At 44.9% G+C, this 19,714-nt stretch overlaps 1 protein-coding gene across 4 annotated transcripts in view; it reads left to right on the forward strand.

Moving 5' to 3' along the window:
- Positions 1-9,250: 9,250 nt before the first annotated feature.
- Positions 9,251-19,714, forward strand: part of DCAF1 (DDB1 and CUL4 associated factor 1) — a 63,192-nt gene continuing 52,728 nt past the window's right edge. For 3 of the 4 annotated variants that reach the window (XR_014491493.1, XM_083354956.1, XM_083354958.1), the window contains exon 1: positions 9,251-9,388. The gene's annotated coding sequence lies outside the window, so the exon portion shown is untranslated. Of the gene's footprint in view, positions 9,389-9,500; positions 9,524-19,714 lie in introns of those variants that run through there. The other variant, XM_083354957.1, reaches the window with a different exon arrangement.

A 19,714-nucleotide genomic window follows, 5' to 3' on the forward strand; every position in this document is an offset into this window, starting at 1 on the left:
TGCCAGGCCTCTCAGTTGGGGGCAAAGCCCAAGCCGCAAGCTGATCTGATCATCGGAGTGGACCTTACCCAATAAAGCAGACATGTCAAACTTGCGACACCACGTGACGTCGTGCAATGTATTGGGATGGTTTTGCCATTGCTGGCAATGGGGTGGGCGCAGCTTCCTGCAGTAAAGATTACAAACACCTTGAGACAGCCTTGCCACCATCAAGTGCTTCAAAGGCGAATGAGGCTGAACTGCAAAGAGGAGATTCCCGCAGGTCACGTTCCCCAGATTGGTGGAGAGCCACAAAATCGACTACCGCTGAGGACTCTGGGTGAGTGGAAGTACCTGTCCAGAGCTCACAGTCAGTCAGTGGAGAAGTTGGTGGAAAGATTCGAGAAGCTAGAGATGAGAAGTGGAGAGCAACCTTCCTGTTCCCCATATGCAAGCGATCATGATGATCGGCGAGGCAGCCACCAACTCCTGACAAGGGGAACCCCCAGTCCCACCTGTCCAGATCAGGCAGCCTCCCCTTCCTCGAAGCTACCTATCAGGGTCTCCAGCCCCACGGGGAAAGACAGCTCCAGTCATTGCCCCTCCAAAAACCCAGATTGCCAATAAGAGCCCGAGCCGTCACCGGGACAGCCGATCCCTGGATCAACACACTTACAGACCACCCAGTCCAGGACCCATACAGCAATGGAGGATACCGCAGCCCCCACAGGTGGGGGGCCAGCAGCCTCTGCCGGTGCAGCAGCCGAGCTGGGGGTGGCTGCAGCCCCCGAATATGCAGCAGCAGATGGTGGCCTTGCAACAACCAGGGGTGATGCAGCTGCCAGGAGGTCAGCAACCGCTGGGAGTACAGCAGCAGCAGTGGGGCTGGCCACCACCTCTGAACATTCAGCAACCGCTGAGGGGCCCGCAACTAATGGGGACCCAGAAACAACCCCCTCTGGGGCCACAGGGCGGCCTACAGCAACTGGGGATGACACAACCCCCTGCAAGCCAGCAGCAGTGGGGATGGCAGCAGCCCCCGCTCATGCAGCAACCACTGGGAGGCCTACAGCAACTGGGGGTACCACTATAGCCACCCCTGAGACTGGTGGGAGTCGTACAGTAATTGGGGATGCCACAGCCGCCGGCAATGCAGCAACAGCCATGAGGGTGGCAACAGCCCCCGAGCGTGCAGCAACCATTGGGAGGCTTGCAGCCACTGGGAATGCAGCAGCTGCCATGGGGAAGCCAGCAATAGTTGGGGGTGCAACATCCACAGTGGGGAGCCCAGCAACCATTGATGGTGCCACCTCTTAGAGCAACCCTCGATGGGGACCTTGAGAAGCTGATCTTTTTCTTCAACCAGGTGCGCTCTCACTTGAACCACTGTGACTATTTTTATCCAAACCCAGCCGCTATGGTCCACATGGTTGCGTCCAGCTTGGAAGGGGAAGCATCGGAGTGGCTGAACAACTTATATAATGAGCAAGCACCCGAGTTGGAGGACCCCCATCTCTTTCTCCTAGGACTGAGAGCGAGGTTCGAGGACCCATCCATTGCCCTCAAAGTGGAGGAACAAGTCCAGAAGATAAAGCAAGCCAGCAGGCCTGCACTGGAATACGTATGAGAGTTTCGCAAGATAGACGATCAGATGGAGAGGTGGCCCGAGCAATCCCTAGTCCATCATTTCAAAGAGGGACTAGACGACCACCTCTCCCAGGCCTGTATCTATTGAGCAGTACCTGATCAGCTGCAAGAATAGTACCAGGCAGCAGTAAGGCTAGACTTTCAGCTCACCAACTATAAGAAGCCACCCCCACCTGAAGCCGAGTCAAGGCCAGAGCAACTCAAGTGGCAGCCACCCTCCTGAAAACCTCCAACTGCTGCGGTTACTGAAAATCCCAGGCCACCTGCAGGACCACCGATCAAGTGTATCCGATGCGGACAACAGGGACATTGAGCAGCGAATTGCCCGGTCCCTCAGCAGCAGAATAGACCGGGACCACCAGTGAGAAAGAAACCAGCCCAACAGCCAACAAAAGAGAAATCCAACTATATCGCACAGGAACCCGTTGCCCAAGTCACATCCCCTATACAGAAGAATGCTGAGACCCAAGCCAGACCTGCAGCCACCCTACCCTCCTACGACAGCGACGATGAAAGAGAAAATGACCTGATAGTGAGTCGATACGTGCCATCTTTCTCACTACCTGACAAACTCATAATCCCTAAGACGGGGGCACAGGTAGATTTAAAAGTGCTAGTCAACTCTGGATGCTCCCGGTGTGTTATTAGCTTGTCACTTGCCCTGAAAATGGGCATATGAGCAAGGCTGCTCTCCAAACCCATGAGGTTTGAGCAAACCCATGGCTCCCTAATGGGAGGGACTTTAGTCACACAATTGACTGAACCCCTACGGTTAGAAATAGGTGAGCACTAGGGGTTCATTCGTTTCCTGGTGGCTCTGAAAATGACTGAGGCTGTGTTCCTAGGATTAGCCTGGTTGGACAATAGAAGCCGTTTATCTGGTGGGAGAAGGGAATGAGGACTGTGAGGTTACCTATAGGACCCAAGCCCCCCCTTAATTCAACAGACATTATGGGAGACTTTAGCCCACCTAATGAGCTAGCACACATGGCTGCCTTATCTCAACCATGCGAGCCATTCATCCCCACTGAATACCGGGACCTAACGGAGGCATTTAGTGAGAAAGAATACAATGTCCTACCTGCCCCCCTCCCCCGACCCAGTGATTGCTCCATCGATCTGTTACCAGGAGCCAAACTCCCACAACCAAGAATCTACCCTATGTCCCCCTTGAAATGGAGGAAATGCAGCGATAAGTCATGCCGTTTGGACTACAGGGGCCCCCAGCTATCTTCATGCAGTTGATTAATCATGTCCTAGATGACCATTTATACCATTTAGTTTACCGTATATACTTGAGTATAAGCCGACTCGAGTATAAGCCGAGACCCCCAATTTCACCCCCAAAAACTGGAAAAAGTTATTGACTCGAGTATAAGCCGATCCGCCGTTCTGCAAGCCTCTGCCCCCAGCAGAGGCTCGATCCGCCATTTTGCAAGCCTGAATACACAGGAATACCCTGTGTGGCCGCGGCTCTCGGGGAAGCCCTGGCTGTCCGCTTCCTCGCTCCACGCTGCCATTCGGGGCCCGCGCGTTCCCTGGGCAAATCGCGGCGCCCAGCAGGCGAGGAAACACGCCCGCTCCAGTCGCACCCCCTTCCCTCAGGAGACGCGAAGCAAGTGACCGCCCGGAGCTTACCGAGGACTTGCGCGCGGCCGAGGCTTCGGTGCTTCCAGGATCGGGCGCACCTCTCCCAAGCCGCCGCCGTCCGGAGACCTGCCGAAGTTTGGGGAGGTTTGGGGAGGTGCGCGCGCACCTCCCCAAACCTCCCCAAACGTCGGCAGGTCTCCGGACCTCCGCGCCCTGCCTGCCTGCTTCTTTCCGCAGCGGAAAGAAGCAGGCAGGCAGGGCGCGGAGGAACAGAGACCTGCCGACGTTTGGGGAGGTTTGGGCGCCTCCCCAAACCTCGGCAGGTCTCCGTTCCTCCTGCCGACGTTTGGGGAGGTTTGGGCGCCTCCCCAAACCTCGGCAGGTCTCCGTTCCTCCTGCCGACGTTTGGGGAGGTTTGGGCGCCTCCCCAAACGTCGGCAGGTCTCCGTTCCTCCGCGCAGACCTGCCGACGTTTGGGGAGGTTTGGGCGCCTCCCCAAACCTCCCCAAACGTCGGCAGGTCTCCGTTCCTCCTGCCGACGTTTGGGGAGGTTTGGGCGCCTCCCCAAACCTCGGCAGGTCTCCGTTCCTCCGCGCAGACCTGCAGACGTTTGGGGAGGTTTGGGCGCCTCCCCAAACGTCGGCAGGTCTCCGTTCCTCCTGCCGACGTTTGGGGAGGTTTGGGGAGGTGCGGAAAGAAGCAGGCAGGCAAGGCGCGGAGGTCCGGAGACCTGCCGACGTTTGGGGAGGTTTGGGGAGGTGCGCGCGCACCTCCCCAAACCTCCCCAAACTTCAGCAGGTCTCCAGATGGCGGTGGCTTGGGAGAGGTGCGCGCGATCCCGGAAGCACCAAAGCCTCGGCCGCGCACAAGTCCTCGGTAAGTTTTTTTGTTGACTGGAGTATAAGCTGAAGTGGAATTTTTCAGCCCAAAAAGTGGGCTGAAAAATTCGGCTTATACTCAAGTATATACGGCTTCAGGGACTGTAATTTAATTAATAGTTTTAATTGATTTTAATTTTGTATGCTATGTATTTTAATTTTCCCTGTAAACCGCCCTGAGTCCTACGGGAATAGGGCAATATATAAATTTAAATAATAAATAAATAATAAATAAATACAAAGGGGCTCTGGTGTATCTTGATGATATCCTGATATACAGCACAAATATGACCGACAACATAAAACTAGTGAGAGAATGCCAAACTTCATGTCAGACTATCAAAGTGTGAGTTTCACCAGATCCAATTGGATTTTCTTGGCTACAGAATTTCCGGCGAGGGCATTGAAATGGACCTGACCAAAGTGAAAGCCGTAATTGAATGGCAGCCTCCGAAGACTCACAAACAGCTCCAGAGCTTCCTAGGATTTGCCAACTTCTACCGTCAATTCATCCTCTACTTTGCCGAAATTGCTTTACTCCTTATGGAATTACTAAAAACAGGCAAAGAGGGAGGAAAGCCGCATCTGGGCCAACCACTAGCATGGACGATGAGCTGTCAGACCGCTTTTGAGAACTATTTGCTGTTGAACTGGTCTTAAAGCATCCCTGCCCAGGGAAGCCCTTTGTAATTCAAGCCGATGCCAGTGACGCGGCCGTCGAAGCTGTGCTAGTGGAAAAGAACCAGAGTGGGATCCTACAACCCTGCACCTACACCTCGAAAAAATTCACTGAATGCAAGAGGAGGTGGGCTGTGTGGGAAAAGGAGGCTTTCGCAATCTGCTGGGCTCTATTAAACTGTAAGTTGGAGGATGGAATTGTGCTTTGCTATTTTGTGCCCAGGGGAGGGAAATTCAGTTTTTGGCTTCAACTATGTAGTGCCGATATTATGCTTCTCGAATAAAAGATTCTTTAAGGTAAACAATGCCTCAAAGTTCTTTTGAAGAGTTCCATCTGTTGGAACCATGACAGCTGCCTCATCACAAAAACCTTTCCAAATACTGTAATATCTTCCAGGGGTTTTGTGTGTCTCTGTGTATGTAATTTTTGTCTAGGAAAAATTAGGAAACTGATTTATAGATTAACATTAATACATGTATAAATGTGCAAAAATGAAGGTGTTCCTGTTTTTATTCCTGGAAAACTGATTATCCCATTTTTCCCCACGCAACCTTTAATACTTTCTCTCAAAAAATATCCCCTTCTATTATTTTGTTTTACCATGGAGATAAGGCACATTTCTGTTGCTCCTTTTTATTCCTACTGATTTGAAATGTCTGAAATACTAGGGGGATGGAGACACTGAAATTTCTTGCATCTTGCTATTAGAAGTGATTCTGATAAAGATTTAGCACCAACTGAAAAAATACTTCTAGAACTGCTTGGACAATATAATGGTATGTGGACAAAACCTAGAGAAAGGAATGCAGGAATAGTGAAGGGAGGTAAAATGACAGTCTTGGTAAAAGGGAAAGTGTGAGAAAGAAACTCAAATTACTCAAATGTACAAGAGTACAAGTACAACAATAACCTTGAAGGAGGAACAGACGAAATATTAAGTAAAGATCAACTTAGCCCAGAGAAGTAAAAGAAAGAAACATAAGATAACCTAGTCTTGATTCGAGTTAGAATAAGAGCGAGCAGAAGTTTTCAAAATTATATTATATCCTCCAACAATAAAGCACAATTCTAATAACCATTATGGAGTCTGATTCCTGAGCTAACATACCTTGAAGATTGACACCCATCTTGTTTCTGCTTGGTATAATAGGGGGCATAGGGCAGGATTTTAATATTCTATTATAGTTTACAACAGTGAAATAGTACCCTGGCAATCCTTGCAGTTTCTGTTTTCTGATCTGGTGTATCTCAAAAGGTGAAGAGTGAAGCATCAGTTCCTCATGTTTATTGCATCCACAGATTCTTGCCTAGTGGCTCTATTCAGGATGGCAAAAGATGCCTGAAGGCTTTCCAGATGATTTTGCATGTAAATAAGTCATTTGTATTTGCTCTAGTTTGGATACAAATTGGGCAGAGTTAAGTGAGGTGAGAGAGGTGATTTATTTTACTATAAATTGTTCATCTTGTGGAACTTAAAAGGAGTAGATAGGGTCTTTGTAGCATGAAGTCTGCCACCTATTAAATTCATACCCATCTTCTCTCCTTCTAGGTTTCCTGCAAGTGTTGGGAATTAAGGGCACTGGATAGAAAATTTCAGTGGGTACCATAGTTATGCGGGGACAGTCCTTGATTGCTTCAATCACAGGATTTGATCCTTTTCTAATGTACCTTAGCATCTATATCAAATAGGTGATCGATCATTAGTTTGGGATAAAGTATACTGATGATACATTGCCACCTTAGGCCAGTCTGGAAATGTTATAGAAGTCTTGAATTGGTGTCTTGTGTGCTATCAAGAGATTGGATAGAGAGATAGAGATTTAGAGACTAACCCTAGCCAGATGGAGTAGCTGCTCCTCCATAAAAATATTTTCTAACTAATATTGGCCATGAAGGAGTTGATCTGTAACTTGAATGTCCCCTTGTTCAATCAATAAGTAAAAGCCGGGGGAGGGGGACTTTGCCCATCTTCAGTTGATATCATAATTATCACCCTACCTGGACCAGGAAACCCTGATGACAGTAATTCATCGCTTGATAACTATTCTTCTGGACTATTACAATGTGGTATACATGGAACTATCTCTGAAGATAACGACCAATGGGATTTTTTTGTTGCAGTAATTAATATTATTATTGTTACTCATTAACATTTTATTATGACTTATAGGAATTTATGGTTTTAATTCTGTGAATAATCCAGTATAGATCAAAGTCTTTATTTACTGGGGTGGTATATAAATGTTGGAAAACAAACAAACAATATATTCTTTTACCCTAAAACACCCCCAAAGTAGTCCTATCATTAGGCTGGTTAATAGTGGTATTGTAGGTAATAGATGTTACAACCTTAAATTGGGGGGGGACACAAATTAGTGATGTTTTGGTACTATGATATATAAACAAATAAGTAATTTCTTGATTCTTGTTTCACATAATACACCTACTGGTATGTGAAGTTTAAAGTAACCCAGGATTGTAATGATAAGGGAAGGGGTGGATTTTGAAACTAAGAGATAGAAAGGATTACCTGATGCTATGATGGCTTATCCAGGGTCATGAGTGATATAATCTTTAATCTAAAAGCCTGAAGATGCAGTAGCAATTTCACATATTACTCGTTTTAAAAGAAGTTGTATTTGTTTCTTACAATGATATAATGCTTGGAAGATGTTATAGCTCAATACTACATAAAGTAGAAATTGTACTTAATCATCATTAAAGGGAATTTTTCCAGCCAGAGTGATAGGGATTAGACAGTGCAGCAACGATGTGAAAGGAAGCAACAAACTACCTATTGTGTGATGTAATGTTAAAACATCCGCTAGGACACAGGTGTCAAACTCGATCACATCATGTGACATATCGTGACTTTTTTGCCTTTGCGGAGCCAGGGTGGGCGTGGCCTGCGCATGACGCATCTGACCTGCAGTCCACCAGTTTAACACCCTTGCATTAGGAGAATGATTGATGCTGGACAACTCGATACTGTAACTTTTAATAAGATGAATGCATGGCCTTTTGAATCCTCATCCTTTAGCAGTGTGAGGACTTTCAGATATAACAGTACAATGTTACTGCTATAATTATTTGCAATAGTTATGAACCTGAAGAAATATTGAGCTGCAACACAATGTTTATCTAGTGGTCCTTCACTTAGGACTGTTTGCTTAATGACTGTTACAATGGCACTGAAAAAAAGTTACTGGCACTTAGTGGTTGCAGCATCCCTTGTAATCACATGGTTGCGATTTATGACAGTTGCAGCATCCCATGGTCACATGACCAGCATTTGTGACCTTCCCAACTGGCAAAATCAATGGGAGAAACTAGATTTGCTTAACAACCACAATTCACTTAACAACTGCAGTGATTCAGATATGGCAAAAAGGTTGTAAAATTGAGGCAATTCAATTAACAAGTGCTTTCCTTAGCAACAGAAATTCTGGTCTCAATTGTGGCAGTGTAAATTGAGAACTATACTTTTTTCTTCTGCCATGATGCCACAAAGAAGAGGGAGTCAAACTATTCTCCAAAGAACCTGAAGGCAAGACAAAAAGCAATGGATGGGAACTAATCAAAGAGAGAAGCAACCTAGAACTAAGGAGAAACTTCCTGACAGTTAAAACAATTAATCAGTGGAACAATCTGCCTCCAAAAGTTGCGAATGCTCCAACACTGGAAGTTTTTAAGAAGAGACTGGATAGCCATTTGTCTGAGAGTTCCCGGCCTGAGCAGGGTGGGGTTGGACTAGATGATCTTCAAGATCCCTTCCAATTATTATTATTATTATTATTATTATTATTATTATTATTATTATTATTATTATTATTATTATTATTATTATTATTATTATTATTATTCTGACTTTACTTTTTTGATGTAAGATAGAAGTCTGCATGTTATTTACCAAGAAGTCAGTCCAATCGAGATCAATGAACTTTGCTTTTCTGTATTAAGGATTGCAAATATAGACGCATTAGTTCATCTCTGCAGCAAATTTGTGTCAATTGCACTGTCGGCATGCTAACTGAGAAGCTGTGCTTCATTTTTTGCAGTTTGAAGCTCTTTTCAAACTTGGATTTATTCGATGTAAATTTTGAACTGCCCTTATAGTAACACTCTTCGGCCTATACAAGTCCTTGGAGTTTTAAAAATTATTTCTGATACCATCCAAAACTTAACAGTCTCTCCTTTATGACTACGAACCTGCGGGGACCGTAGGCTCACTAAAACAGCCATTTCGCGCTTTTCTCGCGGCGTAGAGGAAGCCAGTTAACTCCTCCCGCGGAGGGAAACAGAAACGCTTCAGAAAGCAGAGACTACGATTCCCGAAGCCCTTTGCGGAGACGAAAGGAGAGAAAATGAACTGTGGATAGGGTACGCAGGCGCACTTCTCGGACTACATTTCCCTGGGGCCTGTGCGCGTGCCGCCTAATGTGTCTCCGGCTCTGGGTCGAACAGCGCGTGGGGGTGGGGGAGGGCGACGAGGCGCTCTGCCGCGGTGACGAGCAAAGTGTGTGCCCGCCATAGTGCTAGCAGCCGCCGGGCCGCGGTGCGTGGGGCCGGGAGGAGGCCGAGAGGGCAGCGGCGGTGGCGGCTCGAGTGAGGGCAGGTACGTACGAGCTCGCCGAAGGGAGAAGCAGGCCGGCAAAGCGGGACTGGTGACAGGCGCAGGCCGGGATCGCCTCGAGGACCCCGGTTCGCGGAGGCTGTTCTTAACCCGAGCAGCGCTTCCATGTGTTTCCAGGTGCCCCTCAGTAGTCGCGGGACTGGGACGGGGTGGAAGGCGGGCTGGCGGAGGAAAGAAAGCGGATGACCCGGCCGGTCTCCGTTACATTGAATAAGGGTGGGAAACTGCTGGTGATTAGCCCGCTTCCTCCTTCTGCTTGATACTTCTGATGGGTAGAAAGAAAGGAGTTTGTGCTTGTTTGCAGATGAGGAAGAGAAATGCATAGTACAAACTATTGATGCAGTCGTGTGAAGAAGCCCCATTGACCCACAAGGGAGTTTGTTTCCGAATGAGGATTGTTCTGTTGAAATCGAAGCGTTCACCTTGGATACCCCTATAAATCATCCCTACGTGGAGGAAAGGCTTAAGTGAAAGTCTACCAGACTTTGAAAAAAGCTGGTTGTACTGTAGTTTTTTCTTCCTCTCTTTCTTCCTCTCCCTCTTTTGAATCCAGCTTAGTTTTGTCTTTGTTTTACCCTCACATTTTCCCTTTCTTTGGTCCTTAGCTGTCAGCCCTAGGGACTAGATGTGTGTGGCTTGGTGGCTTTTCTGTAAAATCTCCAGAAAAATTTTGCCTTGACAGAGGATTGTCTTTTTTTCCCCCCCACTATTTTTTCTCTGCTTCAACATATTTTGATTTAGATGATAGTTTCAGGAATTTTTTGATATCAGAATTTAATCCTGGAAAAAAAATAGACAAAAACAGCATATGCAAATTTCATTTTTCTTGCTGAAGAATAGCCACCTGCAACCCTTCCCTCCTGTATATTACATATATGAGGAGGGGAATTCAAAACAGCCCTACCAGATAGTGCAAATTGACACTGGAAAGGCCCCATGTCTTAATCTATTTATTTATTTATTATTTATTTATTTTTGGGACTTATATGCCACCCTATCTCCCGAAGGACTCAGGGCGGCTAACAGCAATAAAAACAACAATACAAAAGTTAAAAGAAATAAAATAAACAGCCCCAATAAATAAGTTAAACTGAACAATTAAAAATAAAAAAAACATTTTAAAAAACCCTGTGGTCAGTCCAGGTCAGCCTGATGAAAAAGGAATGTTTTAAGGCCGCGGCGAAAGGACCGGAGATCCGGGGCCATCCGGAGCTCAAGGGGAAGTTGGTTTCATAGGGCTGGCGCTCCCACAGAGAAGGTCCTCCCCATGGGGGTCGCCAGCCGACATTGTCTGGCCGACGGCACCCTGAGGAGGCCCTCTCTGTGTGAGCGCACTGGGCGATGGGAAGTCGTTCCCGGCAGCAGATGGTCCTGCAAATATCCCGGGCCTAGGCCATGTAGGGCTTTAAAGGTAAGTTCTTCCTAGAAACAGAACTGTTTATTTCTTGTATGCTTTCAATATCATGAACCAAATTAGTGTGTATGGAGAAATAATGATTAAACTGTTGGCCTAGAAACCAGGAGATTCTGAGTTCTAGTTCCACCTTAGGCTTGAAAGCCGGCTGGGTAACTTTGAGCCAGTCACTCTCTTTCAGCCCAACCCACATTACAGGGTTATTGCTGAGGGGAAAATAGGAAGAGGAAAGAGTATTAGATAGTTCACTGCCTTGAGTTATTTATAAAATATAATTAAGGTGGGATAAAAATCTAACAAATAAACTACTGCCAAGGTTTCTGAGGTGATGGAATGAATTGCAGCCCTCTGCCTTAGATCCCGTTTTCCTGGAGGTCAAACCATTCAGTTCATTGGTTTAACTACTTGTATTCATAGGTTTATTTGCCTTCCTGTTCTATAGTAATGAGTAAGAGTAATTCTGTTATCCAGAAGAAAATTATGCTGGTTTTGGCCAGAATTTTGCCTAAATATCAGCTTTACACCGCTGTTGCTACTGCTGGACCTGTGTCTGTGATTGCCTCTTTTGGTGAACTTTTGGTTTTTTCTTTATAGTTCATTGAGAACTGTTGAAAACCGTTGGACCAATCCCTATCTACTTGGTAATATTAAATGATTAATATTTGAAAGGGATGGATTTCTTTAAAAAAACGTACCGTATAACTCCCTTACTCCTAGTTTATCAGTGGTAGCTGGGTCAAATGGTGTTAAGAGTTTTTTGTTTTTGTTTTCCCTAGTCGACTAAATGGCACCTTCAGTCATACATCTATAATGGTCATGTGTGGAAGTGAACTCTCATCTTCCTCTCTTCCCACTTCCCTGCCCTTTCTTCCCCCAATTAAATTTGTCCTCTAAAGCCAATTCTTGTTTTTTAAGGGAAAAATGTAAATTTGTAGCATTTTCACTATATTTTTCATAGAATCAATAGCTTTGTGTGAAAATGCAATTGGACAATTGGGAAAATAGCATAGAGGGAAATGATCATGAATTGGAAGCCTGTATCTTGTGGGACAAATTTATCTCAAAATCTTTCCATTTATCCTATAACTTTTTCCATTGCCTTTTCTGTCCTGTTTTTGGTCAACTTATTACCACCTAATCTGGTTAGTGCATCTCACTACAGTGTCCTTAATTGGCGAAATTCTTTGAGAAGAATGAATAGAATTGAATGCTTGGAATAATACAGTGATTTGCAATTTCATCTTGTTAGGTCACATAAGTGGAGCTTTCTTCAGTTTGGTGCAGTGCTTTGGTATTGTAGCAATATTTTTTTAGAAATGTTGTATTTTGGTGTTACGTACGTTGCTAGGTTTTCTTCTCTAACAATGAATAACAATTTCGGATACTTTGCTTCATTTTATACTGGCAAATGTATTCAGTAAAGGAATGTACAAATAAACCTTGTTAGCTATGTAATACTTTGGTCAGAATATTGTGTTGTACAGGTAGTCTTTGACATATGACCACAATTGAAGCCAAAATTTATGTTGCTAAGCCAGACATTTGTTAAGTGAATTTTGCCCCATTTTATGACCTTTCTTACCACAGTTGTTAAGTGAATCACTGCAGTTGTTAAGTTAGTAACACGGTTGTTAAGTGAATCTGCATTCCCCATTGATTCTGCTGTTCAAAAAGTTGCAAAAAGTAATCACATGACCCCAGGACACTGCAACCATCATAAGTATGAACCGATTTGCCAAGCATCCAAATTTTGATCACATGACCTTGGGGATGCTGCAACAGTCATAAATGAAAAATGGTCATAAGTCACTTTTTTCTGTGTTGCTGTAACTTTGAATGGTCACTAAATAAGCTGTTAGTGAAGGACTACCTTTATAGGCTTTGTTGTTGTTAGCTGCGAAGTCGTGTCCGACCCATCGCGACCCTATGGACAACATTCCTCCAGGCCTTCCTGTCCTCTACCATCTTCTGGAGTCCATTTAAGCTCACGCCTACTGCTTCAGTGACTCCATCCAGCCACCTCATTCTCTGTCGTCCCCTTCTTCTATTGCCCTCGATCTTTCCCAGCATTAGGCTCTTCTCCAGTGAGTCCTTCCTTCTCATTAGGTGGCCAAAGTACTTGAGTTTTAGCTTCAGGATCTGGCCTTCTAAAGAGCAGTCAGGATTGATCTCCTCTAGGACTGACCGGTTTGATCGCCTTGCGGTCCAAGGGACTCGCAGGAGTCTTCTCCAGCACCACAGTTCAAAGGCCTCAATTCTTTGGCGCTCAGCCTTTCTTATGGTCCAACTTTCACTGCCATACATTGCAACTGGGAAGACCATAGCCTTGACTATACGCACTTTTGTTGACAGGGTGATGTCTCTGCTTTTTAGTGTGCTGTCTAGATTTGCCATGGCTTTCCTCCCCAGGAGCAAGCGTCTTTTGATTTCTTGGCTACAGTCCCCATCTGCAGTGATCTTGGAGCCCAGAAAAATAAAATCTGTCACTACTTCCATTTCTTCCCCGTCTATTTGCCAGGAATTGAGAGGGCCAGATGCCATGATCTTGGTTTTCTTAATGTTAAGTTTCAACCCAAGTTTTGCACTCTCCTTCTTCACCCGCAACAAGAGGCTCTTTAGTTCTTCTTCACTTTCTGCCATTAGAGTGGTATCATCTGCGTATCTCAGGTTGTTGATATTTCTTCCGGCAATCTTAATTCCAACTTTTGATTCATCTAGCCCTGCCTTTCTCATGATGTGCTCTGCATATAAGTTAAATAGGCAGGGCGACAGTATACATCCTTGCCGGACTCCTTTCCCAATTTTGAACCAATCAGTGGTTCCGTGTCCAGTTCTCACTGTTGCTTCTTGACCTGCATATAGGTTTCTCAAGAGACAAATAAGATGGTCTGGTACTCCCATCTCTTTAAGAACTTGCCACAGTTTGTTATGATCCACACAATCAAAGGCTTTAGCATAGTCAATGAAGCAGAAGTAGATGTTTTTCTGGAACTCCCTAGCTTTCTCCATGATCCAGCGTATGTTGGCAATTTGATCTCTAGTTCCTCTGCCTCTTCGAAATCCTGCCTGTACTTCTGGTAGTTCTCGATCCACATACTGCTGAAGTCTAGCTTGTAGGATTTTAAGCATGACTTTACTAGCATGAGAAATGAGTGCAATGGTGCGATAGTTTGAACATTCTTTGGCACTGCCTTTCTTTGGAATTGGAATGTAAACTGATCTTTTCCAATCCTGTGGCCATTGTTGAGTTTTCCAAATTTGCTGGCAAATTGAGTGTAGCACTTTTACTGCATTGTCTTTTAAGATTTTGAATAGCTCAGCTGGAATACTGTCACTTCCACTAGCTTTGTTGTTGCTCAGCTTTTCTAAGGCCCACTTCACTTCACATTCTAGGATGTCTGGCTCGAGGTCAGTGACCACCTCATTGTGATTATCAGGGACGTTAAGCTCATTCTTGTATAGTTCTTCTGTGTAATTTTGCCACCTCTTCTTAATCTCTTCTGCCTCTGTTAGGTCCCTGCCATTTTGGTCCTTTATCATGCCCATTTTTGCATTAAACGTTCCCTTCATTTCTCCAATTTTCTTGAAAAGATCTCTGGTCCTCCCTATTCTATTGTTTTCTTCTATTTCTTTGCACTGTTCATTTAAGAAGGCATTCTTATCTCTTCTAGCTATTCTCTGGAATTCTGCATTCAATTGGGTGTATCTTTCTTTTTCTCCCTTGCCTTTTGCTTCCCTCCTTTCCTCAGCTATTTGCAAAGCTTCCTCAGACAGCCATTTTGCTTTCTTGCATTTCTTTTTCTTTGGGATGGTTTTGGTTGCTACCTGTTGTACAATGTCGCGAACCTCTGTCCATAGTTCTTCAGGCACTCTGTCTATCAGATCTAATTCCTTAAATCTATTTGTCACCTCTACTGTATATTCAACAGGGATATGATTTAATTCATACCTGAGTGGCCTAGTGCTTTTCCCTACTTTCTTCAGTTTAAGCCTAAACTTTGCAAGGAGAAGCTCATGGTCTGAGCCACAGTCAGCTCCTGGTCTTGTTTTTACTGACTGTATAGAGCTTCTCCATCTTTGGCTGCAGAGCATATAGTCAATCTGATTTCTGTGTTGACCATCTGGTGATGTCCATGTGTAGAGCCGTCTCTTGGGTTGTTGAAAAAGAGTGTTTGCTATGACCATCGTATTCTCTTGACAGAATTCTATCAACCTGTGCCCTGCTTCATTTTGCACTCCAAGGCCAAACTTGCCTGTTATTCCAGTTATCTTTTGGCTTCCTACTTTAGCATTCCAATCCCCCATGATGATAAGAACATCATTTTTTGGTGTTAGTTCTATAAGGTGCTGTAGTGCTTCATAGAACTGGTCAATTTCATCCTCTTCAGCACTGGTGGTTGGGGCATAGACCTGGACTACTGTGATATTGAATGGTTTGCCTTGGATTCGAACTGAGATCATTCTGTCATTTTGAGGATTGTATCCCAGTATTGCTTTTCCTACTCTTTTATTGACTATGAAGGCTACTCCATTTCTTCTGAAGGATTCTTGCCCACAATAGTATACCTGATGGTCATCTGAATTAAATTCACCCATTCCTGTCCATTTTAGTTCACTGATACCTAAGATGTCAATGTTCAGTCTTGTCATCTCTTGTTTGACCACGTCCAGTTTTCCTTGATTCATGGATCTTACATTCCAGGTTCCTATGGAGAAAAAATCTTTACAGCATTGGACTTTCCTTTCACCACCAGACACATCCACAGCTGAGCGTCCTTTCGGCTTTGGCCCAGTCACTTCATTCTTTCTGGCGCTACTAGTACTAGCCCTCTGCTCTTCCCCAGTAGCATATTGGATGCCTTCCGACCTGAGGGGCTCATCTTCCAGCGTCATATCGTTTTGCCTTTTGGTACTGTCCATAGGGTTTTCATGGCAAAGATACTGGAGTGGGTTGCCATTTCCTTCTCCAGTGGATCACGTTTTGTCAGAACTCTCTGCTATGACCTGTCCGTCTTGGGTGGTCCTGCACGGCATAGCTCATAGCTTCATTGAATTACGCAAGCCCCTTCGCCACGACAAGGCAGTAATCCATGAAGGGGAGGCAGTAATCCATGAAGGGGTTATAGGCTTTATATTTATATTAATGTGTATGTGAGATGATTTTGTTGTACTGTGCATTTGAAACTTGGTTCTTGCTGAGATTTTTGGAAAACTTCTGTTTAAAAATAATCTGCATCCAGTTGCAAGGAAAAGTATGTGAACCCTTTGGGATTACGTGGAGTTTTGCATGAATTGGCCATAAAATGCGCTCTAAACGTCATGTAAGTCAGAACAATAGAAAAACACAGTCTGCTTAAAATAATACTACACAAACATTAGCTGTTGTCATGTTTTAATTGAACATAACATGTAAACATTCACAGTGCAGGGTGGAAAAAGTATGTGAATCCCTAGTCTAATGACTTCTCCAAGAGCTAATTGGAGCAAGGAGTGAGCCAACCTTGACTCCAATCAGTGTGATGATATTGGATGTGTTGCTGACAGCTGTCCTGCCCTTTAAAAACACACACCTGTTTGGGGTTTACTGGTCTCAAGAAGCACTGTCTGATGTGAACCATGCCTCGCAGAAAAGAGCTCTCAGAAGACCTACGATCAAGAATTGTTGACTTGCATGAAGCTGGAAAGGGCTACAAAAGTATCTCCAAAAGCCTTAATGTTCATGTGTCCAAGGTAAGACAGACTGTCTACAAATGGAGAAAGTTTAGCACTGTTGCTACTCTCCCTAGGCGTGGTCGTCCTGTAAAAATGACTGCAAGAGCACAGCGCATAATGCTTAATGAGGTAAAGAAGAATCCTAGAGTGTCAGCTAAAGACCTACAGAAATCTCTGGCACATGCTAACATTTTTGTTGACACATCTACAATAAGGAAAACATTAAACAAGAATGGAGTACATGGGAGGACACCATGGAGGAAGCCATTGCTGTCCAAAAAAAATATTGCAGCATGTTTGCAGTTTGCAAAAGAGCACCTGGATGTTCCACAGCACTACTGGCAAAATATACTGTGGACAGATGAAACCAAAATTGAGTTGTTTGGGAAAAACACACAATACTATGTGTGGAGAAAAAAAGGCACAGCACACCAACATCAAAACCTCATCCCCACTGTAAAACATGGCGGAGGGAGCATCATGGTTTGGGGCTGCTTTGCTGCCTCAGGGCCTGGACGGATTGTTGTCATTGATGGGAAAATGAATTCCAGAGTTTATCAGGACAATGACCCAAAGCATACAAGTAATTCAACAAAACAATGGCTTCAACAAAACAGAATATGCCTTCTGGAGTGGCCCAATCAGAGTCCTGACCTCAACCCGATTGAAATGCTGTGGCATGACCTTAAGAGAGCGATTCACACCAGACATCCCAAGAATATTGCTACACTGAAACAGTTTTGTGAAGAGGAGTGGTCCAAAATTACTCCAGATCATTGTGCAGGTCTGATCTGCAACTACAGGAAACGTTTGGTTGAGGTTATTGCTGCCAAAGGAGGGTCAACCAGTTATTAAGTCCAAAGGTTCACATACTTTTTCCACCCTGCACTGTGAATGTTTCCATCTTATGTGCAATTAAAACATGACAACAGCTAATGTTTGTGTAGTATTATTTTAAGCAGACTGTGTTTTTCTATTGTTGTGACTTACATGACGTTTAGAGTGCATTTTATGGCCAATTCATGCAAAACTCCACGTAATCCCAAAGGGTTCACATACTTTTTCTTGCAACTGTACAGTACATTTTCAGCTATACCAGTTACTTTAATTACATATAGTATAACCAGTTAAATAATTTAACCAAACTGATGGGCCAACATAGCAATTGGATTTACTTCCTCCCTTCAAAATCTGTCATACATTGGAAACAAAGATAATCATTCAGGTTCTTGATTGACTGTTTTATGACTATTTTAGTTGGAGAAGCAAAAGATCCTTTTACAAAGACAAAAAGGAAATATTTACAGTGTTTTCCTGAAAATAAGACCCACACCAAAAATTAGCCTTAGCCTGATTTTGGAGGATGGGCCTAATATACGGTAAGCCCTACCCCCAAAATATGCCTGAGGGTGGGTGGGCCTGGCTAACACAAGTGGGAATGAGCGTACAGGGGCCCGATAGTATCTGGCAGTAGATGCAGCCCACTAGCCCCTTGGTGCAGAGCAGGTAAGTCCACATTTGGAGGCACTGGCGGGGAGGGGAAGTATTTGGGCATCTATGAGGTCTTGAGAACAAAGCAATTTGCTCAGTTCCCAAGCACCCCATAGGTGCCCAAATACTTTTCCCCTGAACGGAGATGTGACGGGGACTGGAAGCTTTGTCTGTTTGCGAATGGGGCACTTTGAAAAGGAGCAATTAGCTCCGTCTCCAAGCACCCCATTTGCAAGCAGATGGAGCTCCTAGTCTCCATCAGATCACCATTCAGGGGAAAAGTGTTTGGGTGCCTATGGGGCACTTGGGGCAGCTCCAGCCCTCTCCCCCCATCTCGCCTCATAGTGGTGGCATGGCATGGCAGGCCGTGTGGCCTGGTGGACGGGGTTGTTGGTGCCACCACCACGAGGCAAGGCAGATGTCAGGAAAAAATACATCCCCTGGAAATAAGATATATTGCCTATTTTGGAGACCAAAAAAAAAGTAAGGTTGGATCTTATTTTCGGGGAAACATGGTAGTATAGTTTACAACAAGGTTCTTTATCTAGATCAGGGTCCACAAACTGTGGTCTGCAGCCCACTACTGGGCTGTGGCTTATTGGCCACTGAGCCATGTGAGTGGCTGGCCGATGTGCACATATGTGCGTGCATGCATAGCCCCACTCATGCAAGTGTCACCACAAGTGTTGCAGGTGTTTGCAACTCCACTTGCATGAACACCGCAGACTTTTGCAACCCCACTCTCGGTCCCATTCTCACGAGCGTCACCGTGAGCATCATGGGTATTTGTGGGCCCATGCACAAGCACTCACATTTCCGCAAGCGTTGTGGGCGCTTGCAGCCCCACTCATGTGACACAGCCCCCCTCTTTGCAGTGGGTGTTTGTGCATGCGCGTGTGCATGCACATGTGTTTACCCCTCCCACAAAATCATCCCTTCTTTTTCCTCTCCCCCCGCTCCGGGACACCAACTGCAAAAGATTGGGGAACTCTGATCTAGATCATTGCGCAATGTGTGCACACACATTGAGAACAACATCAGAGGCTCAAAACTCCAGTTGTTCATAGATTGAGCAGTCACTCAAGACTCAAGGTCTACATAGATCAATTTGAGCACAGCCTGTATTGATTACTAGGAAGCCTACGACTCAATGCTGTGAATGTTTGGTGCTATGCAAAGTCAACAGACACTAAGGACCTTTCACAAGAATTCAATGGAACTATGAAAGACAATATTATACATCAACTCAAGAAGCTCACACAAGTGGCTATCAAGTATACCAAGCTGATGTACTGTCCCTGCTATTATTCTGCATAGGCTTGAACCCTTAGCCAGATAATGATGAGGACTGAATATGGATATAAGCTCAAGAGTGGAAGTACCATCAGTCACTGCTCTATATGGATGATATCAAACTGTATGCTAAGAGTGAACAAGACATTGACTTGCTGAACTACCTGGCATGGATCTACCATGTTTTCCCGAAAATAAGACCTATCCTGAAAATAAACCCTAGCTTAATTTTTACGTGTGTGCCTAATATAAGCCCTACCCCCAAAATAAGCCCCAGTTAAGAGCCTGTGCAGTTGGCCGCTTGCCCATTCCATCTGCCACAATGAGGTGAGGTGAGGCAGATGGTGGAGGGGGTGGAGCTGCCCCATGCACCCCGCACCCCTTAACTCCTCCCATGC

The sequence above is a fragment of the Vipera ursinii genome (assembly GCF_947247035.1).
Source record: "Vipera ursinii genome assembly, chromosome: 2".
Classification (NCBI taxonomy): Eukaryota; Metazoa; Chordata; class Lepidosauria; order Squamata; family Viperidae; genus Vipera; species Vipera ursinii.